At 45.9% G+C, this 21045-nt stretch overlaps 1 long non-coding RNA gene across 1 annotated transcript in view; it reads left to right on the top strand.

Moving 5' to 3' along the window:
• The window catches only part of LOC144328594 (uncharacterized), an 84790-nt gene that overhangs the window by 55021 nt on the left and 8724 nt on the right, over positions 1-21045 (top strand). Inside the window, exon 2 of the long non-coding RNA XR_013393820.1 lies at positions 7013-7102. This is a non-coding gene — a long non-coding RNA (uncharacterized LOC144328594). The remainder of the gene's footprint in view (positions 1-7012; positions 7103-21045) is intronic.

The raw sequence follows: 21045 nt of genomic DNA, 5'->3' as shown, positions 1-21045 counted from the left end.
TCAGAGGGACTGTAACCCCATAAAGAGAAGGCAACATCATGAGAGGCTCCTCTGCACAAAATAAATTATCTATTCTTTGGAAACACTGAGGACCTCTGAGGGGAAGCAGAGGGGGACTTTGGTAATATGGTGCCCTGACTGAGGATGAAATTTATTGCCCATCTGCCCCCCATCCCCCCCAAAATACTAATTCCCTTGGGTATGGTTTCTTTTTTATTGATCTTCTCAATATTATTATTATTATTATGTGCCACCTTGGCTCAGTGCCTGGAGGGGGGGCAGCCCACACCACCCTAAATCCGGTGATGGGGAAAGTGTGGAAGAATGAATGAATGAATGAATGAATGAATGGCTCTCCCCTAGCCTTCTACCTGACATGCATGGTTTTTGGTATTGAGGAATGTTCTACCATGTGACCACCCCTACCTGGTGCTGTATGGACATAACTAGACTTGCCACATATGGGAAAACTAGGTCTAGGTTTCTCTTGTTTCTAAGAATTCACTAGTCCATGCTCTCTGCCTGCCTTCCTGTTTGACCTTGGGAAGAAAAGCGTTTGGGCCTCCCTTGAGACACTTACACAGGGCACGTGTGTTGCTAAACAAGGCTTTAAGCATCCCTATCTGTAATGAATTGTTAAAAGCAATCAGATTAGGAGTGTGAATAAAGAACCAGCCTGTCTAATCCATGCTTAGTTTACAAACTTCTGGGTATTTTGGCAGCACTTGGAATGCAATGAATGTGAAGGCTTCTTTAAAAAGGTTGTCTGGGAAGGTGTTCTTGGCTGGAACCCTAAAATTATGCAACCCCAGTTTACCTGGATTTTGTAGCTGGAATAAATATGGGCCTGTTCCAGAAAGCTTTTCTTATGTTTTTATGTAAGATGCTGTTGAATTTTCACAAGAAAAAGAAATTGAATTGTAAGCTGAAATACAAATGAATTGAACGTAAGGTTGGTAAAATGAGAAATTGAAATTGGCAGGTCCCTCCATATTTCCCCCTCCTTGCTGGCTTCTGTGCTTTGCCAAAATATCTTCTCCACCACCATTCCCCTCCCTCAAATACAAATTTGGAAGGAAGGCTGGAGGTTTTTAATCGCTACCTCCCAAGTGTGATGAGAGATCAATGCTGGGTTAATGGCCAACCGCTCCAATCTGTGCTTGCAATGCACGTGGGGGAAGGGGCGTGTAGGTGCGGGAGACAGAGCCACTTGCTGTGTGGCACTTTCTCCCAGCCCCCTGACCTGCTTTTCACTTTTCAAATGCTTTGGATTGCTTTAAGTCAAAGTTTGGGGCCAAGGGAAGAAGGGAAGTAAATTAGATCAAACATAAGGTTGGGCCAGGGCTTGTGCAACCAGCTCCGGTGGAGGTTTCCTTTTCCCTGTGTTGCAGATCTAATATTAAAAGTTACTGGTGATGAAACTGACTTGTGCATTAGGAACACGGGAAGCTGCTTTGCCCTCTATCTCTGAATGGCAGCAGCGCTCTCAGGTTTCAGGCAGGGGACATTCCCAGCCCTATCTGGAGATTTGACCCCAGCACCTTCTGAACTTTAAGGCCTTCCTTTGCAAGGTCAGTGATTTTTTCCATCCAGCTCAACAGCCAGTGCTACCCCCTCCCTCCCTCATACGTTCCACTTACTCAACCACTCCCCAGCCTGGGGCATGAAGAAAAGTAGGAGGGTTGCCAAGGCCGGGAGATCCCCTGCTTCCACACACTCATCTATCACCTTGAATTGTGTTGCAGGATAAAATTTCTCATCCGAACCTAATGATAAATTAAATCAAGGCTGGAGTAAAGAGGATTAATGGCCGTGCCTGCGTGTACTCAGCGAGGCGACCACAGCCGCCCAGCCCCACGAGCAAGTTTTAAAATGCTCATTAAAAACAATAAAGTCAATTGCCAGGTGAAGATTCTCCCCATTTCCCAAAGCAGGCAGGCAGAGCCTCCCTTGAGGGGTAGAGAAGGGGGGGGGGTTGGTGGTGGCGTCTTGTTTCTTCCATGAAAGAGTGGGGCTTACTATTTATCCTGCACTTTTTGCAAAGGGTGCAAAGGAAGCCTTAACAATGTCCAGGAATGGAAGTGCACTGTGAGAAATAAATAATATGAAATGCTTAATAGTTTCCTCTGAGCTCAGTGTAACCTCCTGCAAAGGAGGCTGCCTGCTGCCTCTGCAGGAATCACTACAAAATCACCTGCTGCCTGTTGTGTCTCTGTATGATCTACTTCCCTGGGCTTGTCTCCTTCCAGTTGATGTCTAATTCTGCCATGGCTCTGCTTTCTAATGTTTGTAGATCTGTCTTTCCCAAGCTGGTGCCTTCCATATGTTTTTGACTATAACTCCCATCATCCCTAGCCGGCAGCATCCTCTTTTTTTGACATGGTTTGATATGTGTGTGTAGTAGAGTTGCCTGCTATTGTTTGCCTGTTTTAGTTTATTGGGGGCGGATAGGTATTTCCCCTGTTTTTTTGGTGGTGGCATTTGTAAGCATGAGCAGTTTTCTTCTGAAGAAAATATGTTTTGAGGTGCCCACAACAGTTTGTTTCGGTACCTCCAAATTGTTTTGCAGGAGAGATTCAAGGACATGCCCGTGCTTTAGATTTGCGGAGTTAAAGCAGATTAAAAGGCTCTGTAAAATTCACTTTTTAAAAGAATCAGGACTTGGTGCAGTTTGGAAAGTGGCAGGGAAACATTTGGAGTGAATAAATGACTAACACAGGTGTGGAGAATATTTGGCCCTCCAGATGTTACTGAACTACAAATCCCATCATCCCTGGCCACTAGCCATGCCTGCTGGGGCTGATGGAAGTTATAACTCAGCAACATCTGGAGAGCCAAAGGTTCCCCCACATGTGGCCTAATGGGAAGATGTGGAAACACACGGTAAGCAAACACAGAATGGATGCTAATTGTTGTATAACTACCCCAGAAACAAATGTTCAATAAAGTCTAGCCATGGTCTAACCCAGAGCTTTCCAAACTGTGTGTCACGACACATTAGTGTGTCGGCTGCAGTGTGTAGGTGTGTCACACGAATGCACCCCGCTCTCTTCCCGGGGCTAGAAAGGGGTTCGTTTAACCTCTGGTTTGCTAGTAAAACTGAATTACAGTGGTATCTTGGGTTACAGACGCTTCAGGTTACAGACACTTCAGGTTACAAACTTCACTAACCCAGAAATAGTACCTCAGGTTAAGAACTTTGCTTCAGGATCAGAACAGAAATCTTGCGGTGGCGGCAGCACAGCAGCAGCGGGAGGCCCCATTAGCTAAAGTGTTAAGAACAGGTTAAGAACAGTTTCAGGTTAAGAACAGACCTCCAGAATGAATTACGTTCTTAACCCAAGGTACCACTGTACTGTATCATGAAATGATACATGTCTAAAAAGTGTGTCACCAACCTGAAAAGTTTGGAAAGCTCTGGTCTAACCTCCGCTTAAGCTTTGTACAAGCAAATCAGTATGAATGCTTAACAAAGAGGTTGTTTGGAGGAGTCCTTTTATTTACAAATGTGCTCCTGAGCCCAAAATTGCTGGGGACATCTGCATGACAAGCAGGTGCTCTGTCACTGAGCTATGGCCCTTCCCCACATACTGTAGGGTAGGAAACGAGGTTTCACATATCTGAGCATTTTTGCAGGAATTTGGCATCCCATAACCCACATGCTCAGGGGCGGGAATCCCCTTTCTTGCTGCTAAACTTGATGACCCCCCCCCAGTTCCAACAGCTCTCCTAAATTGGAACAGATGCCGAGAGAATCTGATAATTAACCCCCCAGCGTCTCTAGGGGGGCAGAAAAGTAAAACCCAAAATTCTATTTCCTTTCTCCACCCTCAGACATCAAATTTATTTATCAGGCTGGCTTGATGTCTGAGGGTGGAGAAAGGAAATAGATAAATGAATTTATGCAAACATACTGTTGCAGCCAGAGGGAATTTCTCTCCTTGCTTCTGGGGTTTGCACTCTCAGAAAGAAAGAAAGAAAGAAAGAAAGAAAGAAAGAAAGAAAGAAAGAAAGAAAGAAAGAAAAGCAAATGGACCACAAGAGGAAACATGTCATGGTGCAAACTACAACCAGATGGTACGGGTGTGGGAGGAAAAGGGTGGAGAAGGGGAAATTCTCCGAACGGAACATGTTTGTCAAAAAGCAGAGGTGGCAGTCAAAGAAACCTCTTGTTTGGCTTAGTGGGTTCCCCAGGACTCCTGCGGAGGAGGTTGAACTCAGAGCAGCTGGCTGGAAACTGGTGTTGGCAGTGGAACAAAACTGAAGGGTGGTTCTTTATGAGCTTATAGAAGCCACAGCTTCTGATTTGGAAATTACCCCCACTCCATAATCCTAGTTTTGTAGGATTGGGAGTTGTAATTAGGAACATAGAAAGCTGTTTTATATGGAGTCAGATTATTGGTCCATTTAGCTCAGTATTGTTTACACAGAGTGGGGTTGAATTTTGAATGAACATGCACACAGTTGTGCCATAAATCTGGTGCCACAAGACTAGTGCCAGCCCTACCACGAGGCAGAGTGAGGCAGCTGCCTTAGGCAGCAAATTCTGAAGGGTGGAAAGAGGCTAGAATGGTGTGCCATGTGGTCTGCCCTGCGGCCCCTAAGCTAGCTTCCTGCTCTAGCATGGACGGCGCACCAATGAAGAGACCTGAAGCAACATGCCTCAGGCCTCCCACCACACCAAGGCCTGGGCCTGGATCTGTGGCAGGGGAGCGTTGGTAGCCCATCTTGCTTCAGGTGCCAAAAAGTCTCTGGCAGGCCCTGCACAAGACTTTTCCTTCTTTTTGCTGCAGAAGATTGAACACAGCTACGCCTCTTGCAGTTGAGTTAGAGAGTACATGCTGGAGGAGAGGGTAGGAACATAGGAAGCTGACTTACACAGAGTCAGACCATTGGTCCATCTAGCTTAATATTGTCTACACTGACTGGCAGTGGCTGTCAGACAGGGAACTCTCCATGCCTTACCTAGCAATGCCCAAGATGGAATGTGGGACCTTCTGAATGCAAGGCAGATGCTGTACCATTGAGCTACGACCCTTCCCAACTTAAAGAAAGTAGTCTTAGAAGTGGACTCTGCCCATGGTGAGAGGCACTCTTGTCTAGGGAATTGACAGGTCTGTCAACGTTGATTTCTCTCAGTTTCCCATGTTTTCATCAGCCTTAAGGCCATTCTCTACATTTCTGCATCAATTTGCTGGGGGAAAAGTTCTCTTGAAAATGTATCAGTGCATTTCTCCCAATATAGAGGTTTGTGCAAAGTAATTTCCCCAAATATAATGCGAATAAATCAAATTTCACTTTGGTTCACATACTGGATCAGGAGGTGTGAATTAGGTAGGTTGCTGTTAAAATACAAACTGCACCAAATTTCTTCCCATCCATAATGCACAGGAATAGTGGCTAGGCAGCAGTTGATTTGCTTGTGGACGACCATGCAAGGGGGAATGTGCTTTAAAAAGTATATAACTGCTACTATACACATTATTGTGCACACTTTCCCCTGACATACACATTTGCAGAAGTGCACATTTTGAAGGTTAGCTGTGTTTCAATTCATGTATTGTTTTGGAAAATGCATTTTTAAACCTTGCTTTTCAGACAAATCATTGTCTCCCATGGTGGCTCATATCAATTTAACGGGGGTGGGGTGGGGGACACAGAGAGAGAGGTTTTGCCGTCAGTCAGGCTTACAATGGGCTCTCCCAGCCCATCTGTTTATTGAGCATCCATGCTGATTCATTTCCTCAAGATTTGCATAGACGTTGTTTGCTTAGACAATTATTATACAGTGGTACCTCGGGTTAAGAACTTAATTCGTTCCGGAGGTGCGTTCTTAACCTGAAACTGTTCTTAACCTGAAGCACCACTTTAGCTAATGGGGCCTCCCGCTGCTGCCACGCTGCCAGAGCACGATTTCTGTTCTCATCCTGAAGCAAAGTTCTTAACCCGAGGTACTGTTTCTGGGTTAGCGGAGTCTGTAACCTGAAGCGTATGTAACTTGAAGCGTATGTAACCCGAGGTACCACTGTATTTATTTAATTAAAAAATTTATATACTGCTTTATTACAGCCACCTCTAAACCATAGCTGTCAAGTGTCCCTTATTTGAAGGGACAGTCCCTTATTCCAGCGCCATGTCCCACTGCTATCCCTTATTGATGGATGTCCCTTAAATGTCCCTTAAATGATGTCCCTTAAATTTCAAAGGAAGCAGCTCCTCTCCCTCCCTCCCTGCCAGCCAGGGAGGAGGGAGGCTCCAACTGTGTTGCTTGGCTGTGTTGCTCACCCAATAAGGAGTCTAAGAACGACTGGGGGGTGGAGCTTGCATGCCTTGTGTGTGGCTAGTTAATGCAAGCTGAGGGGTTTTTTGAATGCTGGACGCCATTTTGTTGCATGTGCTGCTGCAAACTTTGCAGTGCAAAGCCAGGCCGGGGAGCCATCTTAAGTTGAGGCTGCATAGGCCTTGTGGTGCATGTGATTCAGATTCTATTCAGTTGAACCTCTGGTTACAAAGTTGGTTGGACAGTGTTCTCGAAGCTACCAGCATGAGTTTGACCAGACTGCAGGGGGACAGGAAGACTGGAGTGCCTGGAACAGGTGAGGCTGCAGGTCCCTTATTTTGGCTGCTGGTCCCTTATTTTCAAGGCTGCTGGTCCCTTATTTTCAAATCTGTAAGTTGACAGCTATGCTCTAAACAGTGAACAAGGAACTGAGTGTAATGTGAAAAAATAAAAAAACATTTTAAGCTGCAAAATCAGAATTCAGTTAAAATGCCTGCTGGAACAAAATAGTATTCAGTAAGCACCAGAAGTTCAGCAGGGAGAGGGCCTGTCTGACCTCAACTGGAAAGGAGTTCACAATGCTGAACGTAAGGTTGCTGGTGGATGTGAGCTGTGCATCTTGAGCCATAGAGGACCACTAACGGTGACTTCCCCGAAGACCTCAGTGGTTGATCAGGGATAATAGGAACACTACTGTTTATTAAACGGTAATTCTTATTGGTTTCCATACAGATTTATATGGCGTTGCTGAAAACCACCAGCATCCTGTTCTCACAGTGGCCAGTCAGATTCCTCTGGAAAGCCCACAGACAGGGCCTAAAGGTAAGGGGGCATGGTTTCTCCCAGCATCCCCAAGCCACACTGGTTCTGGCGAATGGCCCATCTAGCCAGGTCCCAAAGTGGCCAACCAGATGGGAAGCCCACAAGCAACTTGTACATTCTGCCTCCAACAGTGGCCTCAGGTAGCAAAATACTTTGGATTGCCCCTGTGAGGCATGTACCAAGCACATGTAATAATGATAATAATAATAATAATAATAATAATAATAATAATAATAATAATAATTTATTTATACCCCGCCCTTCCCGGTTCAAAAACCGGGCTCAGGGAGGCTAACAACATATTTAAAACACTTAATTATAAAAGCAGCATAAAATACAGTATAAAAACATGAATAACAATAAAATTCAAAAATCAATTTAGGGGAAATAAGCATTAGATAATCCCCAGGGCTAGCTGGCTGAATTGGTCCTACTTGGGCCAGCGAGGAGGCCAGGGGAGAATTAGCTGTGGGGTCTCAGAACAGGTGATCTTCATAAAAGGGGAGGGGGAGGGAAGGGAAGGGAAATAAAAGATCAGGCTGAATTCAAATTAAAGGCCAGGCAGAATAGCTCTGTCTTACAGGCCCGACGGAAGAAGGTTAAATCCTGAAGGGCCCTAGTCTCATGGGACAGAGCATTCCACCAGGTCAGAGCCATCACTGAAAAGGCCCTGGCCCTGATGGAGGATAGCCTGACTTCCTTAGGGCCCGGGACCTCTAAACTATGGTTGTTCATGGACCTTAAAGTCCTCTGCAGGGCATACCAGGAGAGGCGGTCCCGTAGATACGAGGGCCCTAAGCCACAAAGCCAGGGAACAGGTCAGATTTTAGTTTTTGTTTGGAGGCGGAAACGGCAGCAGGGGTGGGGGAGGTAAAATCCACCTCTCTCCCCGTTGCCAGCCAGCCTCAGTTTTTTTTTGTCATGGGAAATCAATTTAACACTGCCAACCTTTCCAATTCCCACACCTTCAGGGAAGCAGACAGAGAGGCTGGGGGGGTGGGGGAGGGGGACCTGGCCGCCGGGTTTGGCGGCGCTTTGGGGAGTTGACAACACTGCCAGGCCTGATGCAGCCAAGTGGGAGAGATGGTTCATTACATGAGACTGGCAGTTGTGTCTTTTGCCTCTGGCAGCATTTGTTCCGGCATTGCAGCCTCCTGCCTTGCTTCCCTCAACCTCTTCAGTCCAGGCGTTTAGCATTTCTGCTTGGCTTGCTTCTGGATTAAAGCTTAACACGTCCTTTGCCAACCTGGTGCCCTTCAGATACTTTAGACCACAGCTGCTTTCATCTCCAGACAGCGTGGTCATGTTTTGGACTACAGTGGTACCTCGGGTTAAGTACTTAATTCGTTCCAGAGGTCCGTACTTAACCTGAAACTGTTCTTAACCTGAAGCACCACTTTAGCTAATGGGGCCTCCTGCTGCTGCCACGCCACCGGAGCACGATTTCTGTTCTCATCCTGAAGCAAAGTTCTTAACCTGAAGCACTATTTCTGGGTTAGCAGAGTCTGTAACCTGAAGTGTATGTAACCTGAAGCGTATGTAACCTGAGGTACCACTGTACAGCTCTCATCAGCTTCAGCCAACATGGCCGCCATTTTGAACTCCAAATATGTGGGTGGAAGCTGATGACAATTGTCATCCCCATCATCTGGTACCAGGCTGTCAACGGCTGATGTAGCAATAAACCCTACTCTGAAGTCACATTTAGATTTCCCCCAATCTGTTGGATTTTGGCTGCAGTAGAAAAATGAGGGGAGAAAGGTGTGGAAAAAGTAGCACACTTATTGGAGGTGGAGGAGGGGTGGGAAGCAAACATTCCTTGACATCTGCTTCCTACTTTTGCTTTTTAAAAATCTGCCTTGCTTCGTTTTGCGTCAGGAGAGTCTGCTTGGGGGAATTAACCAAATTGGACATAAATAATTGAAGCAGCTTGAATCGTATTTCTTCGCTAATCAAAGAGAGTGGTCCAGGAGAGCTGAAGAGGCAAAATTATTATTATTAAGCATTGATTTGATTTATGATGTCCATATCTTCTGCCAATCCCCAGTGGTAGGGCTCAAGGCGGCATACATAAGGTTTCCAGGGGACCTCCAATCAAGGAACTGATGGGGAAAAGCGATGTGCGGGGAACTGCGATCCAGTTTGCATTGTGCCATGAAAGTTCCTAAGTCTCACTCCCCACCTCCTAAAAAGGCAGTAACTGAAACTCAGCCATACTTCGAAATTCATGCTTCTCCAGCCAACAATGTTTACAGAAACATGAATATTAGAAGATGTGCATAGAAATGCATCATATGAGTGGGGGTGGGGGGTGGGGAACAATTACCATCTCCCTAACCTGGCAGTCAAGGGAAATGATTCACATGGACAACTACCGTATTTTTCGCCCTACAGGGCGCACCGGCCCATAGGGTGCACCTAGTTTTTTGGGGGGGAAATAAAGGGAAAAAAATTATTCCCCCCAGCCCCCAGAACAGGCTGCTATCCGCAAGCCTTTGGAGCCCGGTGGGAACTCCCGCCGCGCTCAGAAGGCTTGCGGATAGTTGCCTGAAGCCCAGGGAGCCCAGCTCTGCGCTGCAGAGCGCTCCCCGGGTTTCGGGCTGCAGGCTGCTGTCCGCAAGCCTTGGGAGCCCGGCGGGAGTTTCCTGAAGCCTGGAGAGCGAGAGGGGTCGGTGCACACTGACCCCTCTCGCTCTCCAGGCTTCAGCGAAAGCCTGCATTCGCCCCATAGGACGCACACACATTTCCCCTTCATTTTTGGAGGGGGAAAAGTTCATCCTATAGGGCGAAAAATACGGTAGTTCACTCATAACATGTTTATTGCAGGACACATCATATCTGATATGTATCTGCTAGTCTTGTTTTTATTTTTTTGTTAAATCGCTTTTCTTGCTGTTAACCTAAACTCAAAAATCATTTTTGGGCAAGGGACACATTCTCTTCAGGGGAGATTGCTTGTAAAGATGTATATGTTAGGAGAATTACATACAAAAAATGCGTATATCAGGATAAATCTGTGCTGAAACCTAACAAATTTTCATCAGGATATCAATAGGGAAGTGGCAATGGTGGAGAACTGAATTTAAGATTTAAGAAATGGGGAAATGATGGGAAAAGGAATTGATTACATCCTCTTCTCTGAGTGCCAGAGGCTCTCCATGGTCTTAGGCAAAGACAGGTCTTCCCTGTCACTTTCTGCCTGATCCTTTTCACAGGAGATGCCAGGGATTGAACCTGGCTCTTTCTGCATGTCATGCAGGGACTGTACCACTCATCATAATATGAGAAGAGCCTGCTGAGTTAGGCCAATGGCCCACCTAGTTCAGTATCCTGTTCTCACAGTGGCCAAACAGATCCCTATCTGCGAAGCCCAAAACCAGGAACACAAGAACACCTTCCCTTCCGTTGGCTTCCAGCAACTGGTATTCAAAAATATTACGGTCTGTGACTAGGGCTGGATTAAGACCTTTAGAGACCCTAAACACTTAAAAGATTTGGGGGGGGGGTAGCAGAAGATAAACAATAATAAACCATAAAATTCAATTGTATTTTTTGAAATGAAGCAAAATCTACAGTAAGATGGAAAATAATATTTATTTTTGTATACTTCCACTTCATTTATATTTGAAAAAATTGTATCCTACTTTTTCTAAGTGCAAAGTATTTTATAAGATCCTCAAAACTAATCTTATGTAACACATCTGCTTCTGTACATAGTAGAGATAAGGCATCCAGCCTGCCTTGTTGCATAGTTGCTCTCTTGGGATTTCTAATATACTTCAACTGAGAAAATGAACGCTCAGCTGAGCAGTTCGTGACCATTAATGTTAAAAATCCAGCAACGGAAAATTTCTCTCGTGCCCCCCTTTCCCTTATTGCCCTTTAAGCATGTGCATATTTTGCTTAGTTTAATCCAGCCCTGCCTGTGACTGTGGAGGCAGAGCATCATTGCTAGTAGCTATCAATACCCTTGTCCTCCGTGAATTGGTCTAATTCTCTTTTAAAGCCATCCAAGCTGGTGGCTGTCACTACGAGTGTGAATTTCACAAGTTGTGTGGCAAAGTACTTTCTTCTGTCTGTCCTGGACCCTCCCACATTGGCTTCACTGGATGTCCCCAACTTCTAGTATTATGAGACAGGGAGAAACTCTTTTCTCTATCCCCTTTCTCCGTGTCATGCATAATTCTATACATGCTCAGGTATGCTCTCACCCCTGTAAGCTAAGAGTGGCTCTCAGAATGCCTGTATCCTCCAATGCAATGGACGGTCCTCACAAGCCACAAATTTCTTAGATATTTGTTATTTCACTGGCCCCCAGTCTCCCCTTGAACAACTGCTCTTGTATAACTAATCGGGACTGCGTCCTGCCAGCCTGGATTATGGCACACCGTGTAGAGCAAAAAGCTCTTAATCCCCGTGAAGACGGTGTCTGCCTTGTAGCCAAAGCAGCTGCCCCCTTTCCTCTTCCAAGAGTGACGCTCTGGGAGCTGTTGCATGCTTGTTGGAACAACAGGGCACAGGAAGAGCTTTGCTGATCTTATTTCCACACCCCAAAGAGACTGCTTGCACTCTAAGGGCTTCGAGAAGGTGCTCAGTCCCCTAATCATCACCATCTATAAACATGGAATTAAAGCAAATCTAACTATCTTTCCCTCTCTCTCTATACAGTGGTACCTCAGGTTAAGTACTTAATTCGTTCCAGAGGTCCATTCTTAACCTGAAACTGTTCTTAACCTGAAGCACCACTTTAGCTAATAGGGCCTCCTGCTGCTGCCACCCCGCCGGAGCACGATTTCTGTTCTCATCCTGAAGCAAAGTTCTTAACCTGAAGCACTATTTTTGGGTTAGCGGAGTCTGTAACCTGAAGCGTATGTAACCCGAGGTACCACTGTGTGTGTGTGTGTGTGTGTGTGTGTGTGTGTGTATATATATATATATATATATATATATATATATATATATATATATACACATACTTACATACACATACATATACACACACATACACATACATAGATGGAATAGTTTTCAGATGGTAAAGGCAGTGTGAACAGGACTTTCTGTTTGCCAGGGTTTTCTAGAGTTTGGCTCAGCAATCTGTTTTTGCTCTGCCCTTGAATTATCATTCCTTCTAATAGCAAACTCAGGTGCTTGAGTGGTGACAGGATTTGGAGACAAACTTGGGCCTTTGAAAAACAACAGGGAGGCATTAGCATGCTAGTGTATAGCCAGAATTATCTAGAATAGTCATTACCTAACTTCTCCCCCCTCCCCAACAGACCACTTGAAAATTGCTGAGGTTCTAGGCAGGCTGCTTCGTGCTTTTTCTGCCTGTTGCGGTGGTTGTAAATGCACTGTGTTAGATGCTGTGCGATTTTTAATTGTACTTTTATTGCTTCTTTTTCTCATATGCTGTACTTTACCGCATTCCAATTTGATTTCCATAGGACTCTTTCCACTCCTTTCGAGTCACCTCATCACTCCTTCTTTCACACTGCTAATCCTCTCCATTCCTTTCATGCGCTTCCTCCCCTCCCCTCCATGTCTGGTCCATCTGGACTGGACCAGATTGCTGGGTTCTAAGAATGGCAGAGCAGCCACTGAAGCGGCTATTCACAGCCACTGCTGCAGCCATTCTTCAGAGACATGTTGTGGACTACTTAAATTAGGTTTGTGGACATCTGGTGGCCCAAAGGCCACAGTTTGGGAATCCCTGATCTAGTAGTGCAAGACATTTGAAAAACAAGGAGACTCAAACGGGGCAAACAGCCCATGAAATCACCCAGTGATTGTTGACTGTGCATGCTTAGCGACTGCTAGGAGCTAACTTGAGGGAGAGGCCAGTGGGAATAGTGGTTGTTGTTGTTTTTAATTTAATTACAAATTACAGTGGTACCTCTGGTTATGTACTTAATTCGTTCTGGAGGTCCGTTGTTAACCTGAAACTGTTCTTAACCTGAGACACCACTTTAGCTAATGGGGCCTCCCACTGCTGCCACACCGCCGCATGATTTCTGTTCTCATCCTGAAGCAAAGTTCTTAACCCAAGGTACTATTTCTGGGTTAGCGGAGTGTGTAACTTGAAGTGTCTGTAACCTGAAGCGTATGTAACCTGAGGTACCACTGTACATTTCTATCCTACCTTCCCTGCAAGGAGCTGAAGGCGGCATACATGGTTCTCCCTCCATTTTATTTATGCAATAACCCTGTGAGGTAGGTAAGGCTGAAAGATGGTGACTGGCCCAAGGTCATCCAGTTAAGCTTCATGGCTGAATGGGGATTTGAACTCTGGCCTCCTAGGTTCTAGTCTGACTCTAAGCACTAAATCACCGTGCCTACGCATGTTCTTGTGGGTTGAAGACCACTAAGGGTAGGACAGAAATTTGATTCAGTTCACAATTGAAGGTGAACTTACCTAATTCACACTTTTCAAAACAATATGAGAACCAAAAGGCAGCCATCCTTTGAGGGTCACACTTGTCTGAATTCTGCAGTGTAGTTATCCAGCCATGTAATGAGTACAAAACTGTATATACTGCGGTGAAATGTGCATACAAATGCACATATGTAGTGGAAATAACTTACAATAATGCATTACGTGTAGGGACGTGGGTGGCGCTGTGGGTAAAACCTCAGCGCCTAGGGCTTGCCGATCGCATGGTCGGCGGTTCGAATCCCCGCGGCGGGGTGAGCTCCCGTCTTCGGTCCCAGCTCCTGCCCACGTAGTAGTTCGAAAGCACGTCAAAGTGCAAGTAGATAAATAGGTACCGCTTTCTAGCGGGAAGGTAAACGGCGTTTCCGTGTGCTGCGCTGGTGCCGGCTCACCAGAGCAGCTTCGTCACGCTGGCCACGTGACCCGGAAGGGTCTCCGGACAGCGCTGGCCCCCGGCCTCTTAAGTGAGATGGGCGCACAACCCTAGAGTCGGACACGACTGGCCCGTACGGGCAGGAGTACCTTTACCTTAATGCATTACGTTAGGGAACACTGCTTTGCAAAAGAAATTTGCACTAAAATGCTGCTGAATTTTCACAAGGACTTGAAGAACTGCACTCAAGACTGGAAAAATGTGAAACTGAAATGGACAGATTTGTTCACTCCTATTTGTGGCTGAGCAGGGATTTGAACCCTGGTTTCCCAGGTCTTAGTCTGGCATTCTAACCACTTCACCCCCTGGCCTATTCCACTCCTTGTTAGTCTAGCAACATCATCCCTTGGTATGGATGATCATTACCTCCCCTGGATTAGCCTCTAGATCCCTGACAGAGGGGCAGAAATTGACCTATAAGCCTCACTGTTTCCCCCACCTACACTGAGTAGGCAGGTTAAAATTTGAAGGCAGCAGCTGGGATGCATCTTTAACCACCTCCACCATCCTGCCTGTTAACTGTTCACGTTTTTTCCTCTTGCTCTTTGAGAGCAAACAAACATGCACACTTGAGCAGATATGGGTTAATCCTTAAGAATGGGGGTGGTAGGAGTGGAAGGGTTGTTTTTTTTTGCAGAAGACAATGGCCTAATTAAATCCATCTCTCTCTTCCCTTTGAGCGGCCTGTGCACATGGCAGTGATCCCAAGTAAAGGGAGTTTCAGATGGGCTCACCCCTGGATCAAAGTCTGATGTGGAGGGCCTGAAAAATTGAGCTCATGTAACACCTACAAGGGACGCGGGTGGCGCTGTGGGCAAAAGCCTCAGCGCCTAGGGCTTACCGATCGAAAGGTTGGCGGTTCGAATCCCCGCGGCGGGGTGCGCTCCCGTTGCTCGGTCCCAGCGCCTGCCAACCTAGCAGTTCGAAAGCACATCAAAGTGCAAGTAGATAAATAGGGACCGCTTACTGGCGGGAAGGTAAACGGCGTTACCGTGTGCTGTGCTGGCTCGCCAGATGCAGCTTTGTCACGCTGGCCACGTGACCCGGAAGTGTCTCCGGACAGCGCTGGCCCTCGGCCTCTTGAGTGAGATGGGCGCACAACCCTAGAGTCTGTCAAGACTGGCCCGTACGGGCAGGGGTACCTTTACCTTTACCTTAACACCTACAAAGTTCAAACAGAGCTGTGTTGCTTCTCTCAACTACCTTTGATTGTAGCTGAAATGCAAAAATATTAAAAAGAAGGACTCTATTGGGGAGTTGTAGTTCAAATCCTTCAGACAGTACCACGACAACTTTCCTGGGAGTAAACTATGCTGGGCGAAATGATGGACTAACAGATCAACATGGTAGAAAGCAATTTTCTATGTTCACTTCCCAGTCCGAAGGTGATGGTGAGGAGGTTCATAAAAGGCCCACAAAACCCTGGAAAGTCAGACAAGAGTTGACCTGTGTGGACAGGCATCCTGATTCCTCTGCCCAGTGAAATGATACTGGGATCTCAAATCGGGATGACAGAATGTGGCCCTTCAAGCCTCTCTTTGTGGCCCTCAATACTTTATTCAGGTCCTCATTAACTCTGCTGCATGCCCTTCCTTGAGTGTTACTGCCTGACTGGAATGTGTCCTTCAGCTGTGATTATAACTTTTGCCTGCCTGGATGGAAGATGGTGTGTGTGTGTGTGTGTGTGTGTGTGTGTGTGTGTGTGTGAGAGAGAGAGAGAGAGAGGGGGGGGGGGGAGGGAGGGTATAGACCTCAGAGTGTTGTGGGATTAAAATGTAGCCTACTATACAAAAATAAGAGTTGCATCCATTGCTCTGCCTACTTTTGCCTCTGGCCTTGCCCACCACTGGCATGTGGTCCCCAGAAGTCTGTCCATGATGGGATGTGACTATTGGGCTGAAAGGGGTTCCCACCACTCCTGTAGTAAGCGATAGTGGCTTACTTAATGAGCATCTCCTCTGAATATTCAGGAACAGGAGGGAGGGAGGGAGAGAGGGAAGGAAGGCTGGCCAGCGCATGGAGAATTAATCAAGTCAACTATGGCAACTATGACTCTAAAGGAAATAACGCTGCGATAAAATTTTGCCGCGCTGGAGCAGTGCGGAGTTTAATCACTAGAGATGTAGGGAAGCTGCTGACGTTTTTTGGGAGCCGTTTTCTATTCCCCGGCTCGTGTCTTCTCAGATAAAAAGTAATAAGCTAATTAAAACGTGCCCAAGCGTGGCTGTGAGCAATAAAATGGAAGTGTGGGAAATAAAGAGACAAACAGACAAACAAACAGGCCAGCTCTTCCCCTCGGCCTCAGATCCCACCCCACCTACCTCAGGCAGCCAGGACTCAGGTGGGTCGAGTGGAGCTTCTTGATAAACCTGGCATGATTGTGGCCAGCAGTAACACGCAGAAGCCACATCTGCACCAGATGTTTAAAACACTATAATGCCATTTTAAAACAGTCATGGCTTCCCCCAAAGAATCCTGGGAACTGTAGTTTATGAAAGGTGCTGAGAGTTGTTAGGAGATCTCTGTTCCCTTCACAGAACTACAATTCCCAGAGTTCCCTGGGAGGAGGGATGGATTATTAAACCATTCTGGGAATTGTATCTATGGGAGGGGAATAGGAGGCGCTAATGCTTCCAAATACCAGTTGCTGGAAACTGCAGGAGGGGAGACTGTTCTTGTGAGAGCAGGATGTCTGGCCTAGAAGGGCCATTGGCCTGACTCAGTGGGCTCTGCTCATGAAGGAGGCTCTTTTAAGTTGGAGGGGGCTTTTAAAAAACAACAACAACTCTAGAATTCTTAGTTTTCTCCAGAGTAGGGTTGCCAAATTCCAATTCCCTGAATCTAGGAAATGTGTTTTGTATATTTAGATAAATTGTTTGGCCATTGTGCAACTTTCACTCTGGTTTTGTGGTGGGAAACGCTCTTCTTAAACAGTTTTCTATGAACAGCCAAAAACTGCACACAAGTGCCTAAGACTTTGTGCACCTGAGCACCTAGGTTTGACCTGATGAAGGAATCTGGGGAAGTTCCTGAGCTAGACTTGATCAAGGTCAATTGCCATTACTAGATTGCCCTTTCCTGTGGCCTGAGGTGTGTTTTCTGTGAGTTGTTACTTGGTTGGAAATCAAAATCAGCTGTCAGCAGAAAATGACTGGACAGGATGCATGGTGGTGATTGCATTAAATTTGTGTGTGTGTGGACCCATGCTGACGTTTGTGCGCATATGTGCCCATGCACACACATGTGCAGCACATTGCTTCCCTTCACCCCTAACCTGTTCATCCAGATAATGAATTCTACAGAATGTTGGAAGAGTTCTTCTGAGGGCAGAACCAGTTCTACTGTGAGTTAAAATATAGAGTACCATTAAACATCCTTAATTCTTTTTTAAGTAAGAGACTTATGGTCAGTTTACTAACACAAGTCACCTCAGAAGCCAGCACATGAAATGCTGTTCATTGCTAAGGGAATGAATGGTTTCTACAGCATGCAGAGTCTCATGAATCCTGATGCTTGGAGTAAGATACGTGTTGCAAATACACAAGCGTCTGTAATTTCCTATGAAAACAGGCAAATTCTGAACACATGCTATATTGTCAGGGCATCTGGTAGATCCTTGGTCTATCGAACTCAGCATTGTCTATACTGACTACCAACAGCTCTCCAGAGTTTCAGGCAGGGTTCTTTCCCAGCCTTACCTGGAGATACCAGGGATTGAACTGGGACTTTCTATGTGCAAAGCACATGCCCTACCACTGAGGTAGAGTCTCTTCCACTGCTTGGCCACTGGTAGAGAGGAGGTGCTAGATGGACCCTTGTTTAATCCAGCAGGGTTGATAATGTTCTGCTTTGCTGACTGTATGGACCAGCAAATCTGTGTGCTCAGTTTTTCTCCTCTATAGTGTTCTTCTTTAAAGAATGATCCCAGTTGAAACAGGGCTTTGGCCAATTACTAGATTTCTGGCAAGGTCAGGGTTCAGGATGGATTGCTCCATGTGGAGTTGGAACAAGTTTGGAATGTTGGTTCAACAACAGTTAAACCCAGATATTGAACCTGGGACCTTCTACATACAAAGAAGATGTTCTACCACTGAACTATGGCCCTCTCCCTTAAGATTTTGGGATAACCAGTCTCATATAACAGATGGGTAGCCGTGTTGGTCTGCCATAGTCAAAACAAAAAAAATTCCTTCCAGTAGCACCTTAAAGACCAACTAAGTTAGTTCTTGGTATGAGCTTTCGTGTGCATGCACACTTCTTCAGATACACAGATGTATCTGAAGAAGTGTGCATGCACACGAAAGCTCATACCAAGAACTAACTTAGTTGGTCTTTAAGGTGCTACTGGAAGGAATTTTTTTTGTTCAGTCTCATATAAGTAATATGCTTAAGTCTAATTAATACATTAAGGGGTTAATACCATAGAGTAAGCTGTCCTGCCAAGCTTAGCTATGTCCACTTCCTCTTACCTTGGGAGGTACTAGGTAATCAAGCCTTTGTTCTTCCCCAGTCTATCCAAAAAGCTGATCTTATGAAGAGGTTTGAGTTGGTTGCTCCAGCAAAACCCCATAGATCTCACAAGCCACTCTTGAGTTCCTATTCCAATATTTAGGAACTTTCACCACTTTGTAACTAAGCCATGTTTTACTGCCTGTGCAGCTTTCTGAAGCACATTAATTTGACCTTTGAAGTGTTTGTAAGTAAACCATTTTTTAATTGACCAAATGTGTGGTCTTTTCCTATTCTGGGGGATGAGAGAAACTTGGGAAAGAAACTTTTTTAGGGGACATTTTGGAACTCACTTGGAGGGGCTAACTGGCAGTAGCTCTCCAAGGTTTCAGGTAGGAGTATCTCCAAGCCCTACCTGGAGATGCTGGGGATTGAACCTGGGAGCTTCCACATGCTAGACAGATGTTTTCCTACTGAGTTATTGCCTTTCCCTTGGCATAGGAATATAAGAAGCTGCCTTGCATGGAATCACATCATTGGTCCAACTTGCTCAGTAAGGCACACACTTACTGGCAGCAGCTCTCCATTATTTAAGCCATGGAGAAGCCAGGGTTTGGACCAGGGATCTTCTGCATGCAGAGCAGCTGTTCTAGCCCTCGAGTTGCAGCTCTTCCCCTAAATCAGCTTCCTTCCCTTCTGCCCTCTGGTGCAAGGGAAGTTCCAAAAGGGGAAGCTCGAGAATAGGGGCTATCCCTTAGCCACACGCGTGGGCTGCCTCACCCCAAGCAGCAGCCCTCCCACCTCTGCTTTGCATGCATCACAAAGGGAAACATCTGTTGGGTTTCAAGTGGTTCCAGGAAACATAGTCTGAGTAGGTGGCAGCTAGGTTTCATGATGCAGCAAGACCGGGGCACCCCTTGCTGCATTGGAAACAAAAGCACAAAACCACAATTGCTGTAAACACAGGGAAGGGGAACACTCAACACTTTCTCCAAGCAGTCCTTAAGATTTTGTTTGCGTAAGAACAGTCTGCTGCATCAGACCAATAGCTCACCTAGTCTAGCATCCAGTTCTCAGTGGCCAACCAGATGCCTATGGGAAGCCCACAAGCAGGACCTGAGCACAAGAGCCCTCTTTCGCCTCCTATGACTTCTAACAACTGGCATTCAGAAGCATGACTGCCTCCAACTGTAGAGGTAGAGCGCAGGGATCATGGCTGCAATTCAAGCTTCGCAGTCCTTGGCCTGATGCCCACACACCAACAGGCTAATGTGCTAAACAGCTGTTACATTACCATATTTCATGTCCATGCTTCAAGTCACTCCAGCATTGCTCTACGCAGACATTCTCCTCTCTACTTTTCACCTTGGAGTTCCCACCACTTGTATGTGTGTGCCCCCTCCAGGATGCCCCCGGTTCCTTTATCAGAGCCCTGCTTTCTTCTAATGGGAACCTCCTGCCATGTCCCCCCCTCTCCTTTAAAATAAGCTCCAGTTTGTAAATTAGTTCCTCCAGGCGACTCTGGAATGTTTGTACTGTGGGATGGGTTTTAATAGGTAGGAGAGGATATATTAATTGCAATTTATCTTTCCAGGCCACCACATGTGTTGGTTGAAGTTTTAAAGTCCCATCCTTAGCAGCAAAATTGAAGCATGTAGGAATAGGCTGTGAAGCCTCTTAATGAAGCCCAGTTATGAAGTAAGTGGGCTTCCCCCTATCTTCCTCCATTTAACAAAGAAATCAGACAACATATTGAAAAGCAAGCTTAAAATATAACTTAATTACTTATTAGTCTTGCATTGGTTTTCAGCTACAGCAGCAGTAAAAACTTTGCAGGTAAAATACTTATATTTACAGTAAAAATGATCTCAGGCTTGTGCCTGGGACTGGAGCAAGCACAGAGTATATCTGTCTTTATGGCTGATCAAGGAGAGAAAGAGGGACAGGAAGTACTATATGTTCCTTCCTCTCCAGAGGAGGAGGGGAAATGACATCACACACAGCTCTCTCTACCAATTGTATTTCTATGGCCTGAGTGTCTGCCTATCAGGAATACATCTCTGTGGACTTGGCCCCTTCTCATGCTAACTAGCAAGGAAATGCGTTTGTTAGGATTGGGTGTTAATTGCCCACATGTACAGTAACTGAAAGCATGTTCTTCTCTGGCCGGCCCCTCCCACTTTCTAGGCTACCATCATGCCATAAATCACATGTATGATGGACTGCTAACTGAGCTTATCAAAGCAAGTAACATTTCTGGAGTTATTTGCAAGGCTCACTGCACATAGAAAGCTAGTAGGTGAGGAAGAAAGAGCCGCTATATACAGTTATTCTCCCTGGCATGGTAGATTTCTAAATGGACTATGCAGGAAACATTCCTGCATAGCCCTGTGAGCCTTGGGATGAGCTAGTTGAATCAGTGTAACAACTAAAACAGTTAGAACAACAATTAGACCCATTTAAAGTTGGAAGCTCAAGTCAGGAGATCAGGGATATGGCTTGGGCAAACTGGTGTGTCTTCAAGAGCTGGTGGAAGGCCAGTGTCAATGGGGGCCTCTTGTATTTCAGAAGAGAGAACACTCTACAACACTGGTGCACAAAACCAACTGGGTTACATTTGCTCCATCT

This window comes from Podarcis muralis, chromosome 7 (genome assembly GCF_964188315.1).
Source record: "Podarcis muralis chromosome 7, rPodMur119.hap1.1, whole genome shotgun sequence".
Classification (NCBI taxonomy): domain Eukaryota; kingdom Metazoa; phylum Chordata; class Lepidosauria; order Squamata; family Lacertidae; genus Podarcis; species Podarcis muralis.
This window is presented reverse-complemented; position numbering and strand designations above follow the sequence as displayed.